At 51.2% G+C, this 20785-nt stretch overlaps 1 long non-coding RNA gene across 2 annotated transcripts in view; it reads right to left on the reverse strand.

Moving 5' to 3' along the window:
* LOC149523243 (uncharacterized) overlaps nucleotides 1–20382 on the reverse strand; it is a 30484-nt gene extending 10102 nt beyond the window's left edge. The window contains exons 1-2 of one of the 2 annotated variants that reach the window (XR_016347219.1): nucleotides 20244–20382; nucleotides 18972–19047 (exon numbers count right to left, since the gene is read on the reverse strand). This is a non-coding gene — a long non-coding RNA (uncharacterized LOC149523243). Of the gene's footprint in view, nucleotides 1–18971; nucleotides 19048–20003; nucleotides 20178–20243 lie in introns of those variants that run through there. The other variant, XR_016347220.1, reaches the window with a different exon arrangement.
* Between the last annotated feature and the right edge of the window lie 403 nt (nucleotides 20383–20785).

Here is a 20785-nt window from a genome sequence, read left to right on the forward strand (position 1 = left end):
GGTGACTATATGTTGTGTTTTAAGTTTTTCCTGTTACAGACTCACTCAGCTACCCCTCTGAAACTCGTGGGCTCTGTCTACACTGCAGGCTTCTTGCACAAGAACTGTTTTGCAGAAGAGTTCTTGTGCAAAAGGTCTTCCATACGAGCGCGTCCACACTGCCATGTGCTTTTGCAGAAGAGATGTGCTTTTGCACAAGAGCATCCATGGCAGTGTCGACACTCTCTTGCACAAGAAAGCTCTGATGGCCATTTTAGCCGTAGGGGTTTTTTGCGCAAGAAATTCATGTTGCCTGTCTACACTGCCGCCTTCTGGAAGAGCTCTTGTGCAAGAGGGCTTATTCCTCGTGGGGAGAGGAATAACTCTTCCGGAAGAAGCCCTGTTTGCTGATGCTGTACTGTAATACTTGTGCAAAAACACGCACGCAGTGTAGACACTCTGCAAGTTTTTGCGCAAGAACAGCTGTTCTTGTGCAAAAAGCCTGCAGTGTAGACATAGCCTTAGAGGGGCAACCCCAACAGTCATTACTAACAAGGAGTCCTGTGGCACCTTGAAGATTTATTTGGGCATCAGCTGTTGCGGAGGAAAAGCAGGTCCAAGTGTTTTTTACCCCTGGAAGCGGATGCCCAAATACACGTGTTAGTCTTTAAGGTGCCCCAGGGTGCCTCTGTTTAAACAAGTGGAAGAGAAGGGCCTGTGTGCACCTCATAGGATGCCAGGCTAGACTGAAGATCACAATGGCCCTCTCTGGCCTGGAAGTTAATGAATGGTTACATCTGGCCAGGCTGCCTCTCTTTATGCTTGCATTAACTAACTGGGTTATTTGCAGGTGTTGTACTCAGTCCAGCTGTGTCGGAGCGCCTGCTGCTGGAGGAGAACGCAAAAGTTCTGTTACCTGGTTTGTAAGTCTGGAGCCTTCTCTACTGCATGAGGTACAAGCCACCTGGCTCTTCGCTAAAGTTGCAGAGCCGAGTCACTGTCTCTGGACATGGTCTCCGTGCCCAGAGTCCCCAGAGACCACAAACCAGATAAGATTCGAAATCGCCCAAGCAGATTTTTTGCGTAACAACATGCAATAATAGTTGCCAGCGAACAGACTCAGCGCTGCGCCGCTACACTTTATGGAAGCCGTGGCAATGTCCTAACACCCACTGAGCACCATCCAGTGCCCCCACACAGTCAGCTGGTGAACACCATTTGAGGTGAACTTTTATACATTCCTGATGTATCAGGTTGCTACCCCCTGTTACCTGGTTACCGTCCCTTACCTTGCAGAAGGGGGCTTACTTCCTAGTCTTCATACTGTCAACTTACTATCTGTTATGCTGTCAACTTTGACCTGGTCCTGAACATAGGTCGGTATGTACTTTATTTGTGGGAGGTGAATGGTACCAAGATGTTCCTTAGGACAATCCACAGAACTACAGACCGGTCAGCCTTACCTCACTCCCCGGAAAAATCATGGAGGGGATCCTCAAGGAATCCATTTTGAAGCACTTAGAATAAGGAAAGGGATCAGGAGCAGTCAGCATGGATTCACCAAGGGCAAGTCATGCTTGACCAACCTGATTGCTTTCTATGACGAGGTAACTGGCTCTGTGGACATGGGGAATTCAGTGGATGTGATATACCTGGACTTATTCTTGCCAGCACGTTAAGGAAGTATGGATTGGATTAATGGACTGTAAGATGGATAGAAATTGGGCTAGACTGTTGGGCTCAATGGGTAGTGATCAACAGCTCGATGTCGGACTGGCGGTCAGTTTCAAGCAGAGTACCTCAAAGACCGGTTCTACGGTCGGTTTTGTTCAACATCTTTATTAATGACTGGATGAGGGGATGGATTGCACCCTCAGCAAGTTTGCCTATGTCACTAAGCTAGGGGGAAAGGTAGATACATTGGACGTTAGGGTATATGGTGCAGAGTGTCCAAGACATATTGGAGGATTGGGCCAAAAGAAATCTGATGAGGTTCAACAAGGACAAGTGCAGAGTCCGGCACTTGAATGGAAGAATCCCAAGAATTGTTATAGGCTGGGACCGACTGGCTAAGTAGCAGTTCTGCAGAAAAGGACCTGGGGGTTACAGTGGATGAGAAGCTGGATATGAGTCCACAGGGTGCCCTTGTAGCCAAGAAGGCTAATGGCATATTAGGGTGCATTAGGAGGAACATTGCCAGCAGATCTAGGGAAGTGATTATTCCCCTTTATTGGGATGTGGTGAGGCCACGTCTGGAGTATTGTGTCCAGTTCTGGGCCCCCCACTACAGGAAGGATGTGGACGCATTGGAGAGGGTCCAGTGGAGGGCAACAAAAATTATTAGGAGGCTGGAGCACATGACTTAGGAGAGGCTGAGGGAGTTGGGCTTGTTTAGTCTGCAGAAGAATGACGGGGGATTTGATAGCAGCCTTTAACTATCTGAAGGGAGGTTCCAAAGAGGATGGAGAGAGGCTGTTCACAGTGGTGACGATGGCAGAACGAGGAGTGATGGTCTCAAGGTGCAGTGGGGGAGGTGTAGGTTGGATATTAGGAAAAACTCTTTCCCTAAGAGAATGGGGAAGCACTGGAATGGGCTAACTAGGGAGATGGTGGAATCTCCATCCCTAGAGGTTTTTAAGTCCTGGTTTGACACAGACCTGGTTGGGATGATTGAGTTGGGATTGGACCTGCTTTTGGGCAGGGGGCTGCACTCGATGACTCCTGAGGTCTCTTCCAGCCCTGGGATTCTATGATTCTAAGGCAAGGGACTTCTTTTATTTGAGAGCCCCAATTCCTTCAACAGCAGTATAGGTCTAATCCATGGAGCTCCTGAAGAGCAGCTCTGCATCCCTTTCTACGGCAGCCCAACTGTCCTTGGAACTGGTCAGACCAGTGTGACATCCCCCTGTGTAGGCATAATGAGCTAACGTGTCCTTCACTCCCATGCACCAACTTTGCCACTTATCAACTATGTTTTTAATTTGTTCGAAGGGAAAGCTGAATGAAGCCAAAATTAATGAGTGTTTTAACTTGTAACAAAATACAGGACTGTGTAGCACTTTAAAGACTAACAAGATGATTTATTAGATGATGAGCTTTCGTGGGCCAGACCCACTTCCTCAGATCCACTATTTGATCTGAGGAAGTGGGTCTGGCCCACGAAAGCTCATCATCTAATAAACCATCTTGTTAGTCTTTAAAGTGCTACATAGTCCTGGATTTCGTTTCAGCTACACCAGACTAACACGGCTACATTTCTATCACTGTTCTAACTTGTGTTTCTGTTCCCAGGAAATGTTGAAACGGTAGATTCCTAGGGACTGTCAAGTAGAAAGATTGACCCAAATTAGTTACTTGTTTACTTTCTTTGGCTCCACTGGAATCTTGCAACAGGGATTAACTAGCTCCATTCATATCTATAATTAACACAAACAAAATCTATGTTTAGTGACAGGTAAGGTTTCCTGAGCACATGTCTAACAATCCAGACATTTAAAATCAGAAGTTAGTGGAAGGAGGCTGAAAAAGGTGAGGCTTTCGAGAGAAAAATTGCCCGAGAAAGGGTTATTTTGAACTCCAATTTACTCTGTATCAACCCATTTTTCCATTAAACCAACCTAAAGTACTATAAATAGGACTCAAAGTTTATGTCCTATGTTTTAGTTTTTGTCATAAACACCACAAGAAAAAAATATAAAGCAAATGGGAAAAAAGGGAGGATGCGAGTTATGAAAAAGCAAACAGTTGATAGGAGAAGCTAAAATTGGGGGAAAAAATCTATAACCAGTAACATAAAGGATAATTAGGAAATGTTTAAATATATCAGGAACAAAAGAAATCAGAGGAATGGTAAAGATCCATTACTGTATAAGGCTGGTCAAATTGCCAATCATGATGAAAAAAAGAAACTTCAGCAACCTGCTTGGAATTTAATGCGTTGAACTACACACAAGCCATAAAGATTGGATGTCTTTCTAAAACATATGTGGTAGCTCAACCGAGGGATGTTAAATTGCGCTTAATCAGCTAATCCAGTAGTTGGTGGAATTTCCATCGACTACTCAATTAGTCAATAAGGGTATGTCTACATTAGCTCGTTAATTTGAGCTAGGTAGGCAAAGCAGGCAACCGGAGTTGTAAATGAAGCCCGGGATTTAAATAGCCCAGGCTTTATTTGCATGTTCCCGTCCGGTCGCCATTTTGAAATTCCACTAGCCCGAAGTAACTGCCGCGCGGCTATAGAATGAGATGTAACAGTTAATTCGAACTAAGGACTTAGTTCGAGTTACCGTTTCATTGCCACATGTAGCCGGCAGGAAGGGACCTCGAGAGGTCGAGTCCAGTCCCCTGCCCTTATGGCAGGACCCAGTACTGTCTAGACGAGTGTTTCTTAAACTTTTTAAGACCGAGGAACACCAAACAATTTTTTTTTAATGAGGATTTTTTGTTGACTCCTGAGGTCTCTTCCATTTATAGGATTCTATAAATGTGCTTGGTACCTGTGCCTGGACCTTTATGCTTGATCTGGCTTATACTATTTCTCTTTCCTGCCTGCGGTTCCACTGAGCCAAAGTCTTGCTTCCTAGATTTCAGGCCTGTTGCTGTTTTTATGTTACCGGCCTTTATTCGGGCCTGCTGATTTTATGTTACCAACCCGCAACTTACTACAGAGGCAACTGAGTCCCAAAAAGGAGGAGCAGCTTGTTCAAAAACACAGCAAGCCAGTGGCAGCGCTAGGAATAGGACCCGTATGTCCCAACTCCCTGTCCCCTGCTGTACTAACCAGACCAAAATACTTTGACCACCAGGGTCTGAAGCCCCACAGACAGGGGCCACGGATGGGGAGGGGGAGAGGCAAAGGGGGCAGTTGTCCCGGGAGCTGATGATTTAAAAGGGTCCAGGCCTCTGGGTCACTGTATCGACTATTATGACAGCCGCCACTGCCAGAGACCCGGGCAAATGAAATCAATCCTAGAGCTCTGTCTGGTGCAGGGTGGGTGGCGCTAAGGCCTGATTGGCCCTCGCCTTGCCCCTCCTACCTTTAGCTTTGCCCCTTTGAGGGGGTCTAGAGCCTTGCCCCTTTGAGGGGGTCTTGAGCCGACCCCCTCCCATACATTACCCAGGGCCCGACAACGTCTGTCACCAGCCCCGTTGACATGAATGTGCCCCAAATCCCTCAGACCCAGTACAGTCCCCCCCTCCTCCCCCCCGGATCCTTAATTCTTCTCTTGTCATCTGATTGCTTCAAGCATTGTTACAGGCTGGGGACCGACTGGCTAAGCAGCAGTTCAGCAGAAAAGGACCTGGGGATTACAGTGGATGAGAAGCCGGAGATGAGTCAACAGGGTGGCCTTGTAGCCAAGAAGGCTAATGGCATATTAGGGGGCATTAGGAGGAGCATTGCCTGCAGATCTAGAGAAGTGATTTTTCCCCTTTATTCAGCTCTGGTGAGGCCACATCTGGAGTATTGTGTCCAGTTCTGGGCCCCCAACTACAGGAAGGATGGGGACGCATTGGAGGGGGTCCAGGGGAGCTTGACCAAAATGATTCGGGGTCTGGAGCACATGACCTATGAGGAGAAACTGGGGGATTTGGGTTTGTTTAGCCTGCAGAAGCAAAGAGTGAGGGGGGATTTGAGAGCAGCCTTCAACTTCCTGAAGGGAGGTTCCAAAGAGGATGGAGAGAGGCTGTTCTCAGTAGTGAGGGATGGCAGAACACGGAACAGTGGTCTCAGGTTACAGCGGGGGAGGTCTAGGTTGGATATTAGGAAAAACTATTTCCCTAGGAGGGTGGGGAAGCGCTGGGCTGGGTTCCCTAGGGAGGTGGTGGAGTCTCCATCCCTAGAGGTTTTTAAGTCTCCGTTTGACAAAGCCCTGGCTGGGATGATTGAGTTGGGATTGGTCCTGCCTTGGGCAGGGGGCTGGACTTGATGACTCCTGAGGTCTTTTCCAACTCTAGGATTCTATGATTCATCCGTGCGATGTCACTGGAGTCGCAGGGAGGTACATTGTGGGCGAAAGCCCCGATCTTGCTTCTGGTTTTGTACAGGCGGCCGTGAAAGTAACTTTACAGTTTCTCACAGGTACTGTCCTGTTGCAGCCCAGGTCTTTGCAGTTCTTGCTGGAGCTGCGCACCAGGGCACTTTCACCTCTGTGTTCAGGATTCAGAGTTATCTCTTTTCCCAAAGATCTTCCCTGGAGCTGTTCAGAGAGAGCTTGCTCCCTCTCGCCACAGTCTCTCTTAAGGCAACCATGTTCTTCAGAGCCTCTGGCCTGACGTGGAACGGGACGGGGGACACCACAGAAGAGGCCAAATTCGCCGGGGGAAACACTCCAAGGAAATGGATGCTAAAGAGGGTCCATTCGCCAAGACTCATGTGCAGGGCCTCTTTGATTTCAGTGTTGTCACTGTAGACCAGCGCGCGCCCGTTGAGATTATGGTCCCTCAGCCTCTGTTTGTACAGCGGGACGTTTTCCTCCTTCAAGCCGATTGTGTCCATCTGGAAGAGAAGTGGGAGCACCCGTTAGTGCCGTGCATCTACTGAACATGTCGCCAAACACGTTTTTAGGAAGGGTCCGCTATAGCTCCCGAGAGGAACCTGTCTGGGCTTGCTCAGATTCTAGCAAACAAGGCGGGCCGGCCGGCTGTGGGGCCAGGTATGGTACCCGGCACACCCCACTGCCGTGTGCTTGGATTCTGTTAGGGGCACCGCTGAGCAAGTTGGCACGGCAGGGGAAATAGCATGCTCTCTGCAGGCAAAAGCTAGCAATGCAGGGACCACTGGAGGGGTGTGTTGAAATGAAGAGGGAAGGTTTCCTGACCCTGCTTGTAGGCTGGAGGGAAGCATGCAGTCAGCCTGACGGGGGTGGAGTTGGGCCTCTCGACCTAATGCTATATCTACACTGCGGGCCTTTGCAGGCAGAGAGTATGCTAATGAAGCACTCATTAGAAACTTCTTGGCACTCATTAGCATGCTCTCTGCAGGCAAAAGCTAGCAGTGTAGACATAGCCTCAGGGTTCTTGTGTGTTATTCTGGATAAGGGGTATTACGCTGCAGGCCTCCAGCAAGAGTATTTATGTTTTTGCCTCTCTTCTCTCTGGAGTGCATAACAGACAGCTACGGGTCTCCCAGTCTTAAAACCGACCAAAGTCACTTCAGAGCGTAAAGGATGAACCCGGGGAGAGCCAGCCAATGGCTTCGGGGTTGGAGGAAAGAGCTCCAAGGAACCGAGTTGTTCCAAGAAGAAATTTTTTGTGCAAACCAAGAGTCAGGAGCAGCAGAAAGTGGGGGAACTAGCAGAGCCCGGACTGTGGCCTTGCCCCCTACATCACCCTTTCCCCCTCATCCTCACTCTGCCCATTCCCCCTCATGTGCCCCCCTACTCCTGAGGCCTCAAACCCACACTGTGCCTTCCCCGAAAGCCCCCATCCCACACCGCCTGTTCCCCTCAACATCCTACCCCCACTAGTTCTCGCTCCTCTCCCTCCAGTTATGCACCAGTTATGTGGGACAGTTTTCTCTCAGCTCTGGGGCCCGTAGTCAGGGCTGTCCCTAGGCCCATGGGAAATATGTAGCTGCATAGGGCACCGGAAAATTTGGGCACCAAATTTTTGAGTTCCCCAATGCAGCAGCCATGTGTTCTTGTATGTCTGAGGATATGCCTCTGCCGGTTCGTTTCTGGGGACGCTCTGTCCTGTCTGCTGCAGGGCTTTTCCCTTCGCCCTCCCCCACGTGCTCCTCTCAGCTGGCAGTGTAATCCACACACCAAGTGTGTGTGGTTCACTGTCCCTTCGTGTGGCAATTGGACCTCTTACAGCCAGAGATAAGAACAAGGGAGCTCTACATCCTAAGCTGGGAGCCAGCTGCCTTCATGGCTCCAGCTGTCGAGGCCTCTAGGGGTGTGTCTAAACTACATGGCTCCATCGATGGAGCCATGTAGATGAGGCTGATCGGCAGAGGGAAATGAAGCCGCGATTTAAATAATCGCGGCTTCATTTAAATTTAAATGGCTGCTGCGCTCTGCCGACCAGCTGATGATCAGCTGTTTGTCGGCAGATCGGGGCAGTCTGGACACTCCCGTCGACATGAAAGCCCTTTGTCGACCTCCCCCTGATGCCTCGTGGGATGAGGTTTACCGGGGAGGTCGACAAAGGGCTTTCACGTCGACGGGGAAGCGTCCAGACTGCCCCGATCTGCCGACAAACAGCTGATCATCAGCTGGTCGGCAGAGCGCGGCAGCCATTTAAATTTAAATTAAGCCGCGATTATTTAAATCGCGGCTTCATTTCCCTCTGCCGATCAGCCTCATCTACATGGCTCCGTCGACGGAGCCATGTAGTTTAGACACACTCCTAGAGGGCCTAGGTTCAAATCTGCTATGGGGTTCAAATCAGCAGCAGCAGCAAGCTAGCAAGCAGGGAGGATCTGCAACTCTGTTCTAGTTCCTGAGCCCTGCTTGGGGTAGGGAGGTAGTAGGAACGACCAGACCTCCAGCAGAAGTTGCATGAGGGGAAAAGGCCCAGGCAATCCTGCAGAAGGGCCCTCAATTATTCAGGGCCCCACGATTTGCAAAGATGGCTCTGCCTGTAGCCGTCATCTGTGGGCAGCTGCTGTCACATGAATGACCTTCTTCTTGCGATGAAGAGGCATGGACATTCTATCGACAGCTGGCCCTGCTCGAAGGAAGGAAACCCAAGGGTGACCCACCTCTCGGCAGACATCCTCCACCGTCATACCCAGCAGAGTGCAGGCGCTGAGCTTGTCGAATTTCTTTGTCCGTTTCAGTCTGTGGCTGCCACGTTGCAGCTCCATCTGTCTTTTCAGGGATGGGTCCAAATTGACCGTGAAGGGGAGGTAGAAGAGGGCCTCCTCCACCCGAAACCTGCCGCACAGGAAAGTGTGGAACAGCTCGGGATCCTGGTCCAGTTCCAGCAGCTTTTCCATCTGGCCTTTCAGCATGTCCAGCTCTTCCATGTACTTCTCGTAGACCTCCCACAGAGACATGTCGGGGCGGAGCGGGCTTCCATGGCAGCTGCCCATTCGGCTCCTCTGCTCCTCATCCTCAATGCACTGCAAGAGCCAGCTCAGACGGCACGGCCACTGGTTGGCAAGGAGCACCCATTCCACCACCTTCTTCGGACACACTTCATCCTTGGGGATGTTACTCGCCAGCAGCCTGATGGTGATGGTGACGGTGTTCACGATGCGCCGCATCTGCACCACGTTGTCTGTCATGAATTCCTTCAAGGCGTCATCCAGGAGGTAGTCGAAAGCATCTTGAATGAGGTCTTTGGCTCGGATACCTTTCCCGCAGCTGCCGGTTCCCAGCGCTGGGGTTCCAACCATGAGAGGTATCTGGCTGTCCTCTGCAACTGGATTCTGGGCATCGTGGTTGGCCGAATGGTAGCGAGAGATGTTGAGGAAGTCAGAGCTGGCTTCCATCTTGCCATCCTGCCGGAAGCCGACCTCTGCCTCTAGCTGCTCCTTGCACGCGATGATATTCCTGATCAGCCTCCGCTTGGTGTCGCAGTCCATCCGAGGGACAGAGAAGGGCAGGGTGACGATGCGGTTTAAGAACTCGTAGCCGTTGTTGGCCATACCTCTCATATACTTGGAGCTTTCCACGCAGTCGACAATGATGCTGGAGTCAACAGCCAGGATGGAGATGAAAGGGGCGTCATCGTCTGAGAGGACAATGTTCATGGCATCAAGGACGCCCACCACCTTGTCAGGGCTGCATGTATCCAAGTGGGTGATCTCCAGCACCACCCGCAGCTTCCGCCGCTGGAAGATCTCCATGTACTGCAGGAACCCAGTGATTGTCCTGACTTCGCTTTTCACGCAGCTCATGAAGCCCAGCTGTGCGCTGAGAGCCGTCTGGTTCATCTGTCTCTCCAGCTGGCTCTTCTGGGTGACGATAATGTTTCGTACCACTGTGATAGTGAGCAGTATGGCAGCTGCTGCAGAGACGCTGACAGCCGTCACCCCAATGCCTTCCACGACAGCTATGGCGTCTCCTGAGGCATCCCCGATGGGGATCCCAAACACTAGGAGGAGACCACCCACCCCAATAGCTACCATGATCAAAAGGATCACAGCCACCCACAGCGGGAGGAAGAGGAACTTCTTGCTAACCCATTCCTGATCCCCTGGTCTTTCGATGATGCTACATTTCCTGTCTATGGTCCTGTAAATGCTCATGGGTAGGAGACCAAAGTGGCTTTCGATGCCGTCGCACAGTGTGGTAATGAGGCCTGCCCAGAGCTGGTCGCAGCCCGCGTACTCCCAGGCGCTGAAATGGATGAAGACGTGTTTCACGTTCCTTCTCCACTTCTGCTGCTCCGTCAGGAGCGGCCGGTAGAAGATCATGAGTAACAGGAGCTTGAGTAGATCCCGGCCAGTGTTGTCACGCTGCATCTTCTGCGTCCGCTGAAATTCCTCCTGGTCTTTCTTCTTCGATTCGTTTTCCATGTTCTCTGAGATAAAAGAGGAAGATATGTTAGGTACCTGGCAGTGCCTTAAATCTCTCCTCCTGAAGGGTCTTCCAGATTCACAATCCCTCCCTTCTGGGAAGCAATCAAGAATGGGTAGCTCTTGGCAAAGCCATCCTTAGGATTGATGGGATCCTACGCCGTACTATTAAACTGGTGCCCATCTGCCCAACAGCAGCCCAGATGGATGTTGAATTTTTAGCGATGTGATTTTATAATCCTCATCCACACACTAATAAACAAACACATTTTAAACTAAGGTCCTGTCGACTCTCACACTCTCATTCAGCAAACATTTAGCAGAGGTTGGCAAATGCCTGTTAAATGGCTTCATTACTATGTCGTCGATGTTCTGCCAGTAGCTCGAGCAGACTGTCACTTGTAAATTAACTAGATCTTCTAGAACTTCTGCTGCTGGAGGAAGCAGAGCCACAGACCATGGATAGGAAGAGGCAGGTGGGTGGAGTGGACATGAAAACCCAGTGCTGCTCCAAATTTTCAGGTCCCCTATGCGATTGCATAATCGGCAAATGAGTACGGGTGGCTCTGGCTCTTTGGAGATAGTTGTCATCCACTAATCCCCATCCCCACAAGGTTCCTTCCCCGTCTTACATTCCCCGGGGCAGTACTCACCCTTGATTTTGTGTAAGAGCAGGTTTTTGCAATGTCCCCATGGTGCATAAAACCCAGCAGTCACTGGCGTGGGCACAGTGTACAGGGCCTTTGCTAAAGCGAGGCAGTAGATATCTTCCTTGGTCTGGAACCCTGCAACGGGGATGAGGTAAAACACGAAGATTAGCCTCACCGAGCGCATCCGCAGTGGATGCTCAACAGTGTCTCTGCTAATATTTTTCGGTTCAAGGTACTAGGTACAAGGGGAGGGAGCAAACAAATGTCCGAAACCAGACAAGTTTATTTTAGGCTATAAATATTGGGGTGCCTGGCCTTACCCCCTTTGCATGGCCAAAGGGACAACAGAGACTTACTGACTGAATTGCTCCTCGTCCTGGGGCACTCATGAGGTGGTGCACGTGTAACCGCAAATCCAGGGCACTAGATCTGTGACTACACAGCTATAAACATGGCGAAGTGCCTCTGTCACCAGACGGTGCCTGTGGTCGGTCTTTGTGCATAACAACGAGATCTGCAGCAGGAGCAGGCTGCGTTACCTGCACTGACCACTGATAACACCAGAGCTCCAAGAACAGAAGCACTGAGCCACGCTGCTGAGGCAACCACATCACAGCTCTTAACACTAGGAGCCCGTAAGTACTCCTGTAGACCCTGCTTTCGCTGGCATTAAGCCAAACAGCGTCCACAGAGCCCCCTGGCACTCCTGCGCCCTGCTGTGTGATGCAGAGGGAGAGATGGAGAAGAGAAAGGCCCTTGTGTTCCTTTGCCCTGGCCCAGGCTAGCCTATGCCACTTCCCATGGTTCTGTGGGCCAGACTTGCAGGGCGGGGAAAAGAGATGTAGAGGTCATGGTGGGTAATCAGCAGAACATGAGCTCCCATTGTGGCGTTGGGGCTTAAAAAGCTATTGTAATTCTGGGATGTATAAACAGGAAACGCTTGAGCAGGAGTAAAGAGGTTGTCTCGCTTCTGTGATGGATGGGAGGCCCACTGTTCTTTTCTGAACATCCCAGTATTCAGTGACTAAAGGGTTAAACCTAGCTAGCTAGAAAGTGTTGGCAGGGATTTCAGATCTGCATTAAAAGGGAATCTGTCTGCTGTTTTTCTTTGTGAGTTTAATCCTGGAGCTGCGGAAGGGGATGAGGGGGGGGATGAATTGAACTGGGCAGGGACATCATGCCTAAAAAAAAGAATACCTGGGCCTAGAATTGGACTGGACCTTGGAAGTGTGGATCCTTGAGTAGATAGAGAATGTTTATTTAGATGCGATCAGGTTATTTTTTTGTTTTGTTGTTTGGTTAAACTCCTCTGTGCTAAATCCATATCCCCTTCTCTCCCCACTATAACTTTAAACTGAATCCCAGGGATGCAATTGTCTGTGTTTTAATCTGTTCTTTTCTCAGTTGCGCTATAACTCCTAGCAGCCAAGTCAGCTTTACAAATGAATACCTTTTTGTTTTCTTAATATAATCACCTATTTTAAGGCTATGATCTGATTTTGTATCCTGGAAAGTAATAGGAGGTCTGTGTATACCTGCCTAAGACTAAGAGGACAGCTATCAGAAATTACAGTTTGTTTTCATTTTTCTTTTTTTCTTTCCAAGTGCTAAATAAAGGGGAATAATCACATCTCTGGATCTGCTGGCAGTGCTCCCTCCTAATGCCCCCTAATATGCCATTAGCCTTCTTGGCTACAAGGGCACACTGTTGACTCATATCCAGCTTCTCATCCACTGTAACCCCCAGGTCCTTTTCTGCAGAACTACTACTTAGCTGGTTGGTCCCAGGCCTGTAACAATGCTTGGGATTCTTCTGTCCCAAGTGCAGGACTCCGCACTTGTCCTTGTTGAACCTCATCAGATTTCTTTTGGCTCTTGTGAAAAAGAGTTTGGGGTACCCTTCTGGAATACGTTCCCAAGTGACTTCTTCCTGTGTTCAAGAAGAAAAAGTTTTTTTCCACTTGGGTAGAGGCAGCAACCCTCCTAAGCTCAGGGAATCTGTGACCTTGGGGAGTTTTGAAGCAGAAGCCAATAGAGACACGGTATTTTAAGGTCTCTTTTGGGCCCACACCTTCTGCACTCCAAGTGCCAGAGTGGGGAACCGACTTAGCCTCTTTATTCGGCACTTGAACTTCTGCTGCTGGAGTTCTGTGCCCAGCTCTGGTGACCAGAATTCCAGATGGATGTTGATAAATTGGAGAGGGGTCATGTCAAGGCTGTTTCTCACTCTGGCACTCCAAGTGCAGAAGGTGGGGGCCCACAAGAGACTTTAAAATACCCTGCCACTGGAGGCTTGTGTTGGTGTTGCTGCCATCATCCAAATGCACAAACCCCTTTGAGAACCAGACAGGCGCATTTCAGAATTCCCTCCTGTGAGGTAACTTCCTTGTCCTTGACACTCCCTCCAGAGAGAGCTTGAAAACCTGTAATTTCTCCTAGTAGTATGGCTTGCTGTCTTAGGCACGTGCATACAGAACCTTCCGCCCTATAGGATGCAGGAATCAGATCATGGTTTTAAAAATGTGACTTCTATTAACAAAACAAATACACTTGGTGAAACATTACTTAGAATCATAGAACCATAGAGCTGGAAGAGACCTCAGGAGTCATCAAGTCCAGCCCCTGCCCAAGGCAGGACCTATCCCAACTAAATCAACCTATCCAGGGCTTTGTCAAGCCAGGACTTAAAAACCTCTAGGGATGCAGATTCCACCACCTCCCTAGGGAACCCAGCCCAGTGCTTCCCCACCCTCCTAGGGAAATAGTTTTTCCTAATGTCCAACCTAGACCTTCCCCATTGTAACTTAAGACCATTGCTCCTTGTTCTGCCATCTGTCACTACTGTGAACAGCCTCTCTCCATCCTCTTTGGAACCTCCCTTCAGGAAGTTGAAGGCTGCTATCAAACCCCCCTCGCTCCTCTTCTGAAGACTAAACAAACCCAAATCCCTCAGTCTCTCCTCATAGGTCATGCGCTCCAGCCCCCTAATCATTTTGGTCGCCCTCCTCTGGACCCTCTCCAATGCGTCCACATCCTTTTTGTAGTGGGGGCCCCAGAACTGGACACAATATGCCAGATGTGGCCTCACCAGAGCCGAATAAAGGGGAATAATCACTTCTCTAGATCTGCTGGCAATGCTCCTCCTAATGCACCCTAATATGCCATTAGGTTTCTTGGCTACAAGGCCACACTGTTGACTCATATCCAGCTTCTCATCCACTGTAACCCCCAGGTCCTTTTCTGCTGAACTGCTACTTAGCCAGTCAGTCCCCAGCCTGTAACTATGCTTGGGATTCTTCCATCCCAAGTGCAGGACTCTGCACTTGTCCTTGTTGAACCTCATCAGATTTCTTTTGGCCCAATCCTCTAATCTGTCTAGGTCACTCTGGACCCTATCCCTGCCCTCCAGCATATCTACTGCCCTCCAGCGTATCTACTTGGTTGCTAGGTGTTACAAAGAAACTGGAAAAAGAAAGATTAAAACACAGAAAATCGCTTCCCTGGGATTCAGTTTGAAGAGTTCCAGGGTAAAGGGGGATAGTTACATGTGCTTAGCAAAAAGAAGTCCAACAAACTAAAAAAATAAAGAAAATAACCTAGTAGCGTCTGACTAAAAATTCCCTGTTCTACTCACATCTCTCTTGTTCCAAGATTTAGTCTTTCCCTAGCCAAGAAAGTCGCTGGATTCTGCTTGCCCAGGTTCCTGGCTTAATTCACATCTTCCAGGCATGATCACACAACAGGCACATCACTGCTTCCAATTCAAAACCCCAAATTCTGTTTCCATTTTCTTTCCTGGCCTCCTGTCAACTCGCTTCCTGCTTCTCTAGCATTCCTGGAGACTTTCTAGGACCTTTTGTCTATGGTTTCAACCTTTCCAGGCAAGACAGTTAGGGTTAAGTCCCAAGACTTTCAGGCAACCGTCTGCTTTTGACACGACCTGCCTGTTTCTCTTCAGCTAACTCTTGCTTACTTTGGTTCAGGCCTCAGGCCTTACACCAGGCCCATGCTTCAGGCCCATCCTTTCTAGTACAGGATGTAGCCTGGTAACAAAGCCCTGACTGTGGTATCAGGAAACCTGGGTTCTATTCCTGCCTCTCCCACAGGTTGGAGAGGTTATTCCCTGTCTGTAAAATAAGACTAATGATACTAACCTTCCCTTTTTAGACCTACACACAGCAACTAGGGATTTTTATTAACTACTCAAATATCGGTGAGCCTGGCTCGCTAGATGAACCATCCGGTTCCTCTTGGAATCATGTTAAATGCTTGATCCCCATGACCAAAGTCTCAGATACTGGGAGAAGTGACACGGGGGAATAAAAGCTGCTGTCTGAGGTAAACTACCTGGCAGGAATCCCCTGGAATGGGAGCCATCGCTACCAGGAGCCCAGGAATAACAAGACTCCAAAAGTCCAGCTGCCAGGCAGTTTGACCATCTCCTTCAGGCCAGTGGCCCAGAATTCCAGGACATCTTTGGGCCTGGGTTTAAAAAGAGGCAGTACCGTGTGCTCAGCCCCTTTTTATCCATCCCCTTTCCCTCCATTGGCACGCAACCCTCAAATGGCCAAAGGTTTCCCTTTCCCTCCCTCCTTGGTTAAACAAGCTGCTTAAACAGCTCGAGGTGATGGAGTGATAAGCACCCACTGACAGAGTCGCTCGGGTTGCAGGGCCAGCGTAAGTCCGCTTTTAAAACTGCCGGCCATAGCTGCAGCTACGGGAGGGGACTCTAGCAAGGGCCTGGAACAAGGAACAGGGCTCCACTCCTGCATGGGATTCGGGCTTCCCCCAGGCAGATGCTCTGTTGCTGCTTTCCTGTCTCTCCCTTCTCCAGGTGGAAGGGGACGGTTAGCCAGTGTTCCCTGCAAGCTGAGCTCTTGGGCGGCCAGCCAGGAGACATTCAAATGCTGCCCAGTTTGCTAGCCGGTAGCATGTGTTTCTAGTGGTGGTGCATGTGGTGTACTGGGTGTAGACATAGATCTTGTTGTTATAGTAACTGCGTTAGGTCACTGGGGGTCAGCCCAGCTGGTTTGGGTTTTTTCTAGCTAGCTCCGTGCTATGCAATAAAATGGACACTTGCAACTACTCAAGCTCTCTGTATTTCCACTGATTTCTTCCCATACTGTGAAACTCCACGTGACGTAACAGTGCACATCCGTGCATGCCTTGGTGCACATAACAAAATGTATTCCGCACAGGAGTGGGGGAAAAAGTAGAGGCATTATTGCCGCTAGCTCCTTACTGAAACTCAGTGAAAGGCAGGGGAAATGAGAGATCAAGATCCTGAGACTGACAGTCCCCAGGAACAACGGGGAGAGGCTAAAGTCCCAGTTCAGCCTGACTGGCAGAGCAGGGAGCCAGGAGGGAGCCAGGGTCGGCAGAGTGGGACTGAGCTAAGGAGAGAGCAGGGGCCCGCACTGAGCTGGGGAGCAGGGCTGGCCTCGGGGAGGGAGAAGGGGAGGCCGGGGTCAGGATCGGGGGCAGCGCGACTGGCCTCAGGGAGGAAGGGGGGGTCAGGGGCAGCATGACTGGCCTCGGGGAGGGAGAAGGGGGGGCCAGGGTCAGGATCTGGCCCTTCCCCCCCAGAGCTGCTTCCCATCCCCTCTTCCTTCCAGCCAGTTCCTGCCCCCCCCCCCCCAGCCAGTCCCTCTTCCTCCCTCCCCCCTGCCCAGGATCAAGTGTGTCCGTTTTTTGGGGGGAGGGTCTACCTCGCAACCCTACGAGTCAGACCCGGCGCAGGCACCAAGTGATGGGGACTGCCGGAACTTTGGGAACCTGAGACTGCGGGGTGGGGGTTTGTGGCCCAAAAGGGGGCTGAGAAACCTAAGACAGACAGAGTAGGGGGAGCACCAGAAGGGTGACACAGTCAGGGCGACCCTAGAACTCTGTTACAGACCAGCTGGCGGCTGCTGGAAGAGGAGGGAAAAATAGGGGGTAAGGGTCAGAGAGGAAAGGGCTTGTGCTGAGGGGAGGGGGGCAGGTCAGGAGATGAAAGGGGAAGGCACCAAGGGACAGGGTGTAGGAGAGAGACAAATGCCCAGGGGCCAAGTGGAGACAATGAGGAAAAGGGCAGGAGGGGAGGTGTCAGTGAGGGGGGGGACAGGATGATGCTAGGAGAGGAGAGGGGAAGGGCTTTGGGGGCTAGAGGGGAGAAGGGGAGGTGCTGGGAGAAGGCTTGAAAGAAGGGGTGGGCATGAGGAAGGCGGAGATGGAGCAAGGCACGTGTAAAGGCACAGGGGCATGAGGGGAACGGGGGCAGAGGGTGGTGAGGGAGTGGGCAAAGTGGGTAGGGGCAGTGAGGGAAGGGGGAGGCACCAAGAGGGGGAAAGGGTAAGGGAAGGTGCAGGTGCCAGGGAGTCCGGGGGTGAAGCAGAAGGGCAGACACCTGCAGGGGAGGGACCAGCAGCAGAGGAGAGAGGCAGGACAGGTGTGTAGAGGGAGGTGTTAGGAAAGGGGATGAGGAGGGGTAGCTCACATGGTCAGAGTGGGGCTACTGGAGGAGTGGGCACAGGGGGAGAGAGAAAGGCTCCTGGAGGGGGCAGGTCTCGGGAAGGCCGAGGGCAGTGAGAAGGGCAGGAGTCAGGACAGCAGAGGTGGGTGAGGGGTTGGGGGGGCAGTAGGCACCAGAGGAGCTGATGGAGGAAGGGAAGGAGACAGGGCAGCAGAGGGGAAAGGTAAGTGGTTCATAAGATATTTATGAATAACTTGGGTGCCACCATGGCACATCCAAACAAGCCACACTCAGTACTGGTGCACAACACAAAATGTATTGTGCTCATGGGAGGAAACTCTTAGAGGGAACACTTCCCCCAGCCTCCCCACCCCCCGAGTTAATGTCACACACATTGGGTTAATGCAATTGCAGGATCGTTGCATGAGGGGGGTTTGGTGAGGGCCAAACTAATCCCTATTGGTAAGTGGATGGTGGGAAAAGTCCTTGGGGGGGGGGAGGTCACATGACACCTTTTATTTCTGGTCATGTGTCCATATTACCCTGAAAGTGTTACCTCCAGAGGCGTGGCTAATGGGGGTCAAAGAGTACATTTAAAAACATTCTTTGGGTGCACACCCTAATGAAATGTGCTGCGCACGCCAATGGGCAGAGAGCAGATCCAGTCCTGGGAGCAGGGCTGCAGCCACAGAGTTGTAGACGCCACCCAGAAAGCAGATCCGCATGCTGGGAGCAGGGCTGCAGCCACAGAGTTATAGACGCCGCCCAGAGAGCAGATCCGCATGCTGGGAGCAGGCCTGCAGCTGTAACCCACCCACCTGATGTGGGTCACTATCCTATGGAGTGGCACTGAGACCACTTCCAGCAAGCAATTATTACAAGGGAGCTCTTCAGCCTATGCTGAGAGGCAACTGACTTATAACTCAAGCTGTAGCAGCTCCTGCCCTAAGCTCCAAAAGTCCCAGGTTCTAATCCACCTGGTGGCAGTTGCACAGCCATGGAAGCAGAGGGGCCAGGGAACCCTCTGTACAGGACCCCCCCCCGCCCCCCACACACACACACCCTTGCTTCCTGGAATCAGCCACCTAGGTGAATAAAGCTGGAAACCCCCATGCCTATAGCTGTGCACCTTTGCTTTCAATAGCTACAGCCATTCTAAAGTGCCCAGATCTCACAACAGAAAGAAGACGTCCCAATGAGCTGCTAAGCTGTGCTGCCTGCCACGGACAAGTAGCTCCAAGAGGAGCAAGTGCTGTTGACTCTGGAGCCTAATGATGGTGGTGTCTTCCAGCCATTTTCAGATTAGTACAGCTGCCTCCCTGTGAACCAGGTGCCAGCTGGCCATGGGGTCCCATAGACCTGGCTTGTGCAGCCTAACCTGATAACCAAGCAGCCCATCCATTACTAGCCAGCCGATTACCTTGGGCATGGGAGACCATCGCACTCGTAATTCCTGGGGCCTTCACGCACTGACAGGGTTTGACTTGATCGGCCAGCTAGGGAGAAAGAAATAAACAGAAGGCAGAGGAGTCACCAAGAGATCAGAAGACCAGCACGATGCCTTACAGGCGGTTCAGCTGTGAAGAGTCACCAAGACAGGGCAGGTGATGCTAACCTGAGTAAGTCCATTAGATGCGGCTAGGCTGGGCCATGAGAGGGTTAGGGTTAAATCTGCAGCTGTCAGACCATAAGGAGGACACGGAGGATTCGAAACCAGCTCAGAGAACAGGGCTGGGTAAGATGCAACCTACCAAACACTGTGATCTGGCCGCTTTCTGTTTAGATCCTGCTGCCCATGCCGCCGAATTCTAAGTGGGGACTCAGGCAGCAGGATCCGATTTTAAATGATTCACGGCTCATGGTTACGGCAGGGGCGGGAGCCACGAGCTGTAGCAATGCCGGACAGCTGCCAGTAGTGGCAAATCTGTGAGCTCTTTTCTGTGCTTTTAATTGAAAGCCTCAGCCGCGGAGAACTCTGAGGGTGGGCTAGTCCACAACACTGCCCCTTCTGCCTCAGGCTCCGCCCCTTCTGTGGGTGGAGCCGGCCTATGACCCCATACCAAAATCCATTAAGTGGCCCCCTTCTGAAAATTATCACCCACCCCTGTCACAAAATCATAGAAAAGTCCGAGTGGAAGGGACCATGATAGGTCATCTAGTCCAGTGTTTCGCAAACTTTTTTTATAATGTACCCCCTTTAAAAAAAATGTGTAAGTACCCCCCAGTACCTACAGTTTTCAGACACACACAATTTTTTTGAACCGTTGCAACACATTTGTTTAAACAACTGAATCGTAGCCGGGCGGGCGATGGCATTTTTGGGTGTAAAAGGTACAAAAAGAATACAGGCAGTCCCCGACTTACGTGGATCCGACTTACCTCGGATCCCTAGATACGAACGGGGTGAGGCAACTCCCGCACATGTGCAGCAGCATTCCCGGGGCTCGCTCACCTGGGTCCTAGGATCCTCCTCCTCCTCGGGCCGGCTCCGACTGGGGTCCCGCAGAGCTGCCGGGCAGAGGAAAAGTGCCTCCCCACGCCCGCTGCCTCCCCCCACCCCTCTGCCAGCAACAGGCTGCCCCCTCCCCTGAGCAACAGGCTGCGGAACAGACAAAAGCAGCTTCTCTGCCCCTCCTCCCCTCTATACATGCCGGGCTCCAGGAGCACAGCAGGGTCCCCAGGGCTCGCTCACCTGGGTCCTAGAATCCACCTACTCCTCCTCTTCGGCCGGCTCCAACTGGCCTCTGCCTGCAGCAGCCGGCCACAGGGACAGGGATCCCGCAGAGCTGCCGGGCAGAGGAAAAGCGCCTCCCCACGCCCGCTGCCCCCCCCCCCCCCGGCCTCACATCCTGCACGCCTCCCCCCTCCCCCCCTGCCAGCAACAGGCTGCTCCCTCCCCTAAGCAACAGGCTGCCGAACAGCAGACAAAAGCAGCCTCTCCGCCCCTCCTCCCCCTATACATGCTGGGCTCCCTGGGCAAACAAAGACTCCACCAAAACAAACAAAGTGCTGGCCTCATTGTGTTAGCAAAAAAAGGACCCTCCTCCTAGAACCCTGGGTGGTGTGTGGAAATAAAGCTATTAGCTCAAAGCATGGTGCAGAGCTGTTTGGTATTTCATGAGTTACTCCTTTAGTCCTGAGTTTGTCACAGGGACAGAAATAGATGTGAAATCTTCTGAACAGGGGAACAGACAGCAAAACAAACATTAGAGGGGAGTTAACCTTTCCCTATGC

Source organism: Pelodiscus sinensis, chromosome 18, assembly GCF_052426305.1.
Source record: "Pelodiscus sinensis isolate ZL-2025 chromosome 18, ASM5242630v1, whole genome shotgun sequence".
NCBI lineage: Eukaryota > Metazoa > Chordata > Testudines > Trionychidae > Pelodiscus > Pelodiscus sinensis.